Source organism: Agelaius phoeniceus, unplaced genomic scaffold, assembly GCF_051311805.1.
Source record: "Agelaius phoeniceus isolate bAgePho1 unplaced genomic scaffold, bAgePho1.hap1 Scaffold_115, whole genome shotgun sequence".
NCBI lineage: Eukaryota > Metazoa > Chordata > Aves > Passeriformes > Icteridae > Agelaius > Agelaius phoeniceus.
Window position 1 is genome coordinate 1,553,886 of NW_027509878.1, and position 8,820 is coordinate 1,562,705.

The following is an 8,820-nucleotide window of genomic DNA, read 5'->3' on the forward strand; positions in this document are numbered from 1 at the left end:
CAGAGCCCAAAGAGCCTCCATGGCTGGGCTGGAGACCAAGGCTGCAGCAGGGAAATGCAGGGCTGCTGCGGGATGGGGAGGCCATTGAATTCCAGCACACACCTCAGCTCTCTGATGATCCCAGCACCATGCTGGGCCCTGTTTCAGCCTGGAGCAGAGCAGATGTTGATGGCACAGGAGCCCTGCGGGGCTTTCAGGGCCCTGCAGCTTGCAAGGTGCTCTGCTCTCCCTCAGGTGCTCTGGGAGAGATCCAACCCCAGCTCAGGGCACCTCAGGGCACAAGAGGCACTGCCTCGATGATGTCTGCCTCGAAATTGGCACAGGTGTTAATATCTGTTGGTTTCATAATACACAAGCAAATCTTTATTATCTGGGTCATTAGAGTACTTTCAAGAAATGGCAATATTTTTCCACCAGTGTCCTGGTTTGAAAAGGACGCGAGTTTTTTGGGATGCTGTTGTCAAACCAATAGGTGCTCAGATTTGAATATTGGCACCTGGTGTGGCCACTGAGGACATGGATGCGCCTCTGAGAACACAGGGGGTTAAAAGCAGGGAACTCCCAGGGGGAAGCTCTCTTGGGTTCTGTCTGTGAAAGAGGTCAGAGCTGCCCTGCCCGGCTGCGGGCTGGCAGGGGAGGGGAAGCCATGCGGCCGGGTGAGGTAGGCCGGGCCTTGGACAGTGAGGGGAGGTGAAGGCCCCTGCAGGATGGAAGGGTGGAGGAACACTAGAGAGTCATCGGGCAGCCAGGCCCCCAGAGAGAAAGAGAGAAAGAGAGAGAGAAAGGGAGTGAGCCTGTGCCTGTGCTTGTGCCAGCTTGAAATTCAGTATCACATGCAGGCAGCACAGCCAGCCATAAAGGAGAAGGGGGGTGCAGCGAGAAGGTGCCTGGCAGGGCAGCCATGGGAGTTCTGGACAGGCAGAGCCTGAGATTTTTAACCCTTTTCTTGGATGATGGAAACCTTACTGATCCTCCTGGAGTTGAGTGAGAAGAGAGATAGAGATGAGAGAAGAGGAAATGGGCCACGAGAGAAGTTGAGAAGAATCTTGGTTGAGAGGAGGTGATGGAATGGCCTTTGGCTGGACTTTCCTTGTATAGCCATGGACAGAACCATTTTTTTCCTGTGACACAGAGACTGCATATAGGGGGAAGCAATGGCTTGGAGCCAAGAGAGTGCAGTGATGTTATGTGAAGGAGTGCGTGAACAGAGACAACGGGTGAGGAGGGTGGTGGTGCTCTCCATCTTCAGGGAAGAAGAAGAAGATCTCTGTTCTTGAGACCCCTGGGCCCCAGGGGCTGAATTTGGGAGGGACAGGTGTCCCGAAAGTGAGAGACTGTGCTTTTTTTGGAACTGGGCAAAGCATCCTTAAAAGGGGAGCCCTAGAAGCAGCTCTGGTCCATGTGCAGTGGTGAGAGCACTGGGCATGAAAGGAAGATGTCACGATGGCAAATGATCTCCAGGCAGTGCCACGTGTGACATGGAAACACAAAAGGTCTCAACTGTGTTTCCAGGGGAAGCCTATGGCACAAGAGGGACTCCTCTCTTCTTGATGAACTGAGAACTGATTATCTAAAGGGTGGTGATGGACTGAGATTTGGTGATCTGAGGGGTGGTAACTGAATTGAGAGTCCAAGATTTTGTCTTACTGTGATGTATTGGGAATTTGGTGGGGGGAGGAGGAATGTTTGGAAGGTTTTCATCCTGAGTTCTGTGTGTTTCTTTTATATATTGTAAGTTAATAAAGTTGGGTTTTTTTTTCCCTTTTATTCCTCAGCTGGAGCCTGCTTTGCCCTATTCCTGGTCACATCTCACAGCAGACACCAGGGAGAATGTATTTTCATGGGGGCACTGGCATTGCGCCAGCGTCAAACCGTGACACCTTTGTAGCAGATGATTGGCCCATCTATAACTCAGAGCTCCTCCGCACCAAAGGTAAGAGACCCAACCTGGCAGATACTTGGGACAGGTGGACAAAAATGCTGCCCAATGCTCTCGAGGAACCCCAAGAATTGGACCTGTTGGGGTCCTCCAAGGCCACATACTGTGTCAAATTTTACTTTAGATGCCTGAAAAACAATTGGCCAGAAATTGACCGGACCAAAAACACATACCAAAAAGACAAATCAGCAATTAACAAAGCCTGTAACTATCCCTATGGATAACTATCAACTGTATTGAAAAGCGGTAAATGCAACGCCTTATTGCCTATCAAATTTTAACATGGTCTGATTTCTTTAACAAGAATGCTAACAAATGTGCCATATAAAATGATGCCAGATACAGTCACAAAAAGCTGTTGGGTTGTTCAGCAATATGCTGAATTGCATGTTATTATATTTATTTTCCAGTAACCTGGCGCTTCAAAAAGTCTTACTGAATTTCTGTTTCCATGGAATTTGCAGTTACCGTGGGTTTTTCTCATAACTGATTTACTCATAATTCTAACATGCTTGTTACAACTTGAATCCCTCCAGTGCACCATCATGCTGTTATTTCACTTATGGCTTATTCACCTTTAAGTAGTTTTTTTGTGTTAATAACCTTGGACAAAATTACATCATGCCATTATCTGTAACTTTTAAGGATGTTCATTTTAATTCTGTTAAATTAAAGCCCAATATTGTAATGCTCAGTTACATTCTGTTAAATTAAATAAGGCAAAGGTTTTTTTTGTTAAATTTTGTAGATTTAATTTCTGTTAAGTTTCAGTATTACTAAATTTGAACAATGTTCTATTCCAGTTTTTATGGGTCCAGTTATGTTTGGTATTAATAGTAATTAACTTTGAGTTCTCTCGAGTGCGCTTTTTGTTCTACTAAGGTGATAATGAATTTAATTTGAAATCCTTTTAGGGCTGAGTTTAGGTTCCTCTTGCTAAGCTCTAGCACTGTCCAAATAAATTTCTATCAGGTTTGAGTGTTATTTAATCTGAGGTATCATAAATGTTACTAGTGAGCTGTTCAGTGTTTTCCTTTGATGCATTTATTCTGTCATAAATACATCAATCTTTGTATTACTGTTTTTATAGCCAGCTTTTCATATGCTTTACCATCTTTTGGTGTAATTATCTGCAAGACACGTGTCATTTCAGGATCCTCCTTTTGTTCTCTAGCTGCTTATGTATCTCTCAGACCAGACTACCCCTCTGGCTGGGCTCCGCACTCTGGCTCTATGGTTTGACCCAGTGCTGCCTCATCATTTTTAAGTATTTTTCAGAGTTCCAAGAAATGATATCTCAGCTTTGTGAGAAGCCTCCTCTAAACTGATGGTATTGTGACATCTACTCTAATCAGATACAGCCCCAATTATTATTACAGAACCACTCCAACATTCTGCTGGGTTTAAAGCATCTCTGTGCTGAGGAAATTTTGGAGGAGACAGCTCTTGCATGGTTCATTAGTCTGTCACCCCCAGACCTTTACTCCTAAGTGCTATTCTCAAGAGCCTTGTTTTAAATGACGTTTAGGGAATTCTCTCCCACTTAGAGCTTGGGTGGTGGCCAGGCCTTTGCTCCTCCTGGATGGGAATTGCCAACAGACCCAGATGTTTTCTGCATCAAAACTAGATTTGAGTTGCTTTGACTTGGCAATTTGACTCTCTAGATATCACAGTTGAACTCTTTTTAAAGGCAGCTTGGGAATTATTATCTGGACATAATTCTCCAAGTCCCCCCTGAATTGAGGTTTGTCAGCTGTTTGCAGACTCTGGGATGATGGTACATTATTGCAGAGATTGCTATTTACCTAATTCCACCTATGTTGTTAGCTTTGTCTGCTATTTGAAATATTCCTGATTGTTGGATCCATATTATTCCTAATTGCTCTAAGTTTCTTGTCCACTGCATGTATTATTTTGCTATGATGTTTCTTCATACTCATAACAAAATACATGCATCTCATTCTTAAAAAACAATAAAGAAAGGGAATGAATGCTGTAAGAACGTTCAAATACTGCAATATGTACATGAGAAATTTGGACGACTAATCATTTTGAATAATGCAATATTTACATGAGAAATTTGGAAAAAAGTCCATCACATCTAAATCCCAGTTGAGTGTACCACAGTGCAGCCTGATTGATTCATTAACTTCAGGAGAAGATGTGCCTGTGTTTCATCAGCAGCAGTTCAAAGCAGTCACCTGTTCATTCCATCAGATACTGATCAGCTCTGAAAAAATGAGGCCCAGTGCAGAGAGAAATAACCTCATCACCTTGCAGCCTTTGCTTAAAAGGTTTCCTTGCAGCCCTTGTGGCCAGGGCAGGAACAGGAGGAGGACTGCCCAGACATGGCTGTGTCTGGAAACTGACAGAGGCAATTTGCCAACAAAAGCCTCCTGGCATCCTCATGGTACAGAGCTCCTACGAACCTTCTCCAGTTATTCCCTGTTCCAGCACCCAGGAGGAGATTCAGTGATGTCAAAGATCAGCATTTCCAGCTCATAGACTTTCTCATACTTCTCAACTCATTGGAAACAATGGTCATTTCTTTCCATTTCCCTAAGAGACATTGGACATTATTCTTTTGTTTTCTTATGCTGCAAAACCCTGTGTCAATGACTTGATAGAATTTGGTAAGTTTTGTTGATTGTAATTGGTCTTTTATCTATCTTATCCCATATCTAACAGATAACCAGTGATAACCTTGATGAGATAATGCCCTCACAAGAGTGAGCTGTTTCAACATCAGAACATAGGAGCTTTTTTTAAATGAACGAAAAGGGGGAGATGTCATAGACAGGTAGAATAATGATAAAAGAAAGGCCCTATGAAATCAGGCCTTGTTCTGCCATGTTAACAGCTGGCCTGTCATCACTTCTGAGTGCAGCTAAGCAGTTACAAGTTCCCATGTGAAGCCATTGTGAGAATGAGACTTTGTGAGCAATCTGTTCTGAGGGTGAAAAACAAATGCACCTGCAACAACAAGGGATTTGTCCCATGAGAATCAGTGAAGAGAACAGGTAAACAATACAATAGAGAGATTTGATGCACAAGTAAAATCTATTTTATTAACCAATAATAGAATAACTGATAAGAAATCTCTGAACTAACTAAAGTTGCACACCAGGTTTTTCAAACTGTGTAAAATGAGTTGCATGAATAAAGAATAAAGAGTTCTCCAGCTCAGCTGGGTCCTCTGGGATTTCAGTTCCCCCCTTCTTTGAGGCTTTGGGTTCCTCCTTCTTTGGAGCTTTGGGTTCCTTCTTCTTTGGGGCTTTGGGTTCCTTCTTCTCTGAGGTTTTGGCTGCCTTCTTCTGTGGGATTTTGCTTTCCTTCCTCTCTGGGGCTTTGGTGTCCTTCTTCTCTGATGCTTTGGTTTCCTTCTTCTCTGGGATTTTGGTTTCCTTCCTCTCTGATGCTTTGCTTTCCTTCTTCTCTGATGTTTTGCTTTCCTTCTTCTCTGGGATTTTGGTTTCCTTCTTCTCTGAGATTTTGGTTTCCTTCCTCTCTGATGCTTTGGTTTCCTTCTTCTCTGGGGCCTTGGTTTCTTTCTTCTCTGGGATTTTGGTTTCCTTCTTCTCTGGGATTTTGGTTTCTTTCTTCTCTGGGATTTTGGTTTCTTTCTTCTCTGGGATTTTGGTTTCCTTCTTCTCTGGGATTTTGGTTTTCTTCCTCTCTGTGGATTTGGTTTCCTTTTTTGGGATTTTGGTTTCCTTCTTCTCTGGGGTCTTGGCTTTCCCCTTCTCTGGTTTTGGAGGTTGCTTTCCCACAGAGACACCCTTCTTTTCCTTCTTCTGCCTCTCTTCCTCCTTCCGCCTCTCTTCCTCCTCTAAGGCTTTTGCCTCCTCCTCAAGCTTTTTAGCTGACTGCTTCAGCTCCCTTCTGCAGACAAAACAGAAACCATGGCTGAGAGTCCCTACCAGAAACTTGGGCTCCCTAGTCCTGGCTGGCCCTGCACTTCATTCCTTGACCCTGAGGCCATTTCCGTGAATTCTCCTCAACCCACAGAGGCTGGGAACATCCCAAGGGAGGCCATTGGTGGAAGGGGACCTCCAGGCCCAGCCAAACCTCAGCTTTGCCATCATAAGCTCTTGACTGTGCAAGCTCCCTCTGAAGGCACAGCCAGACCCCTCCAGCCCCTGCCCAAGGCTGATCCAGCAGCTCTCTGTGCTGCTGCCTGAAAATGCCCTTTGTCTCTTGGCTTCCCAGTTTAGAGCAGAGCACAGATTGCTGACATCTGCTTATCTCTCCTACAATTCTTACTCAGCTCATTCAGCCCCCTTCCTCCTGGGCATAGCTGAAGCATGATTTTAAAGAGTTCAGATTTCAGCTGAGGCTTAGAAGCAATTCCCATTGATCAGGATGTAAGTTAGACAGGCAGACCATAGGTTAATGATTATGAGATGCTTAAGCCGGAGCTGAATGTTCTATTGTTTACCATGAGGAGCTTCTTTCTAGAAGGAAGTGGAGGAAGTGAACTGTTATAAGAACATCTTGAAACCAGGAGAACAATGCTTAGGACCTGGGCTTGATGTCAATCAGTCACTAAGCAGGGGACCTTGGATCGTGCCAGAGGGTCACAGAGACCTGATGAAGACATTCCTGACTTCATCCCTTAAGACCACAGACCCAATTCGAGACCCAATTCAAGGGAGGAATTGCACAGGTGTGAAGGACCAATGAGCTCATTTGAATACAGAGCGGGGATGGGAGGTGCTGGGCTTGTGCAGATGTATTCTATGTAAGATCTTGGGCAATAAAGAGAGGGCAAAGAACCTTGGACAGCGCGGTCACGCCTTTTAGGGACGGCTCTGGTGCCTCCCGCCGGTGTTAATAAACACACCACTGTCTAACTTTAATTAGTTAGAGAGTCTGTGTCCGTGGCCTTCGGTTTTAATGACTCCTAGCCTGCTCCTTCATGAGAACAATCCTATCAGTCAGAAAGCAAAGGCTGCAGGAACTCCTCTCCTGCAAGGCAGGCTCTTGTCAGCCAGATTTACTGCTGGAGCCCAGCTGGGACCAAGCAAACCAGTGCTGGCTGCCATGGAAACCATTGGAAGCAGCCTCGTCCCTCTCCTCCCCATGAAACCAACTTCAGCCTGGCCTGAAGAAGCCTCCACTCCCAGCTCCAGCCTGGGCCTGTGTGTCCTGAGCTGGGCTGCCTTGCTGGAGCTGAGCTTCTCCTGTGCTTGCCCACGGCTGCAGCTGCAGGGGAGCCTAAAGGACATGAGCTTTTCTGGCTGCTGTCCCACCATAAGGAGAACCCTGGCAGATCAGCATTGCAAGGGCTTCATCTGGGGCAGCAGCAGGACCCAAAGCAAGGTTTGCTCTGTGCCCCACGCCTGCCCATACCACAATCCCACTGTTTTGGTGAAGAAGGGAGATGATGAAGAAGATGCCACTCAACACCATGCACTTCAAGCCACCTCTAGAGGCAGTGCCAAGGCAAGCCCAGAGCCCAGCTCCCTGCAGGCAGCAGCTAAGCCAGGAGGGCTCAGCACTCAAATAGAGAAGAAGATGTTGTGTCTCAACAGGAGAAGGTCCTTCCTCTCTTGGCAGCCAGGGAGCTCAGAGTGGCCCTCCCTGTGTTGCTGCTGGCCCTTGCTATGCAGCACCTCTGAGCTCAGAGTCCTTGGAGCAGGGAAGCCCTGCAGGGACAATAACCCATGGCAGAGCAGGAGCCCATGGAAGGCTGACTCACCTCTCCCTCAGAGGGGCCTGAGAGCCACAGTTGATCTCCCGGGGGCTCAGGGAGGAGCTGACACGTGAGGCCTCCCCGGGCACCAGCCCCTCGTAGCTGGGGCCTCCCTCCACGTGGCACAGCTCCGGGACACTGCAGGTGCTGCTGAGGAGGCCAGAGAAGGTGGAGGAGACCTGCTGGCTCTCACCTGGCTGCAGCACACCTGACATTGGCAGGATACTGAAAGCCTGGGTGGAAGACAGGAGAGATTGAGGTGCTGAGCATGGAAATGGATGCAGAAGAGCATCTTGGAGCAAAGTGCAGCTGTAGCCAGAGGGGCCTATTCCCCAAACACTGCCAGAATCACCCTCACCTCATCCTGCATCCATGCCACTGACCAGTGCAGGGACCATGGGGAAAATCTTCTCCCATCCTCACGGGTCAATGCATTAATTAGTACATTACATGAAAGTGACCTGGGATGTCTCCTGGCAGTAGAAATTCTCTCTGATGCACAACTTGCCTTTAAAAAGTTTCAAAACTTCCTGCTTTTAGAAAAGGAGGAGGCTCAGAGTGAGAGCTCTTGGAGCTGAGGGAAGGAGCCCAGCCCAGCTCATCTGACTCCTGAGGCTCTTCCCCTCTCTCTCTGATTTAAATGCTGCTTTCTCAAGGTGCTACAGCAAAAGCGCCTGCAAAAACTTCCTGTGGAGCACCTGAGGAGTTCCAGGGGGAGCAGTGCCCTCCATAGGTGCTGCACAGCGTCCTTGGGCAGCCCTACAACGTGTCCTGCATGGCCTCTCCAACTACCAGTTCCTTCAGCAGCACTTTGTGATGGGCCTGCAGGGATGGGAGGCCCCTCTGTGGCCAATGCTGAGGCCCACCAGTGGCACTGGGAGCTCCAGCCCTGCTTGCCACACTGACAATGTGCAAGTGAGACAGATTCCCTCCTACCTTCTCTGCTTCGAGGGAAGGCTGCGGTTCGTCCACGGAGCTGCTGATTCCCTCAAACCCTACTTGGAGGCGGGGGAATTCAGGAAGTTGATCTGATTGCACCTGAAGAAGAAGCCATTTTCTGTGCTGGGAGGAAGAGACAGCCACTTTGCAAAGTCTCCCTTTGTGAGACAGCTCCAGGGCCAGCAGTGCAACAGCAGCTCTGGGTGAAAGCAGAGCCCTGCAAACAGGGAGTCTGGCTGCCCTGGGA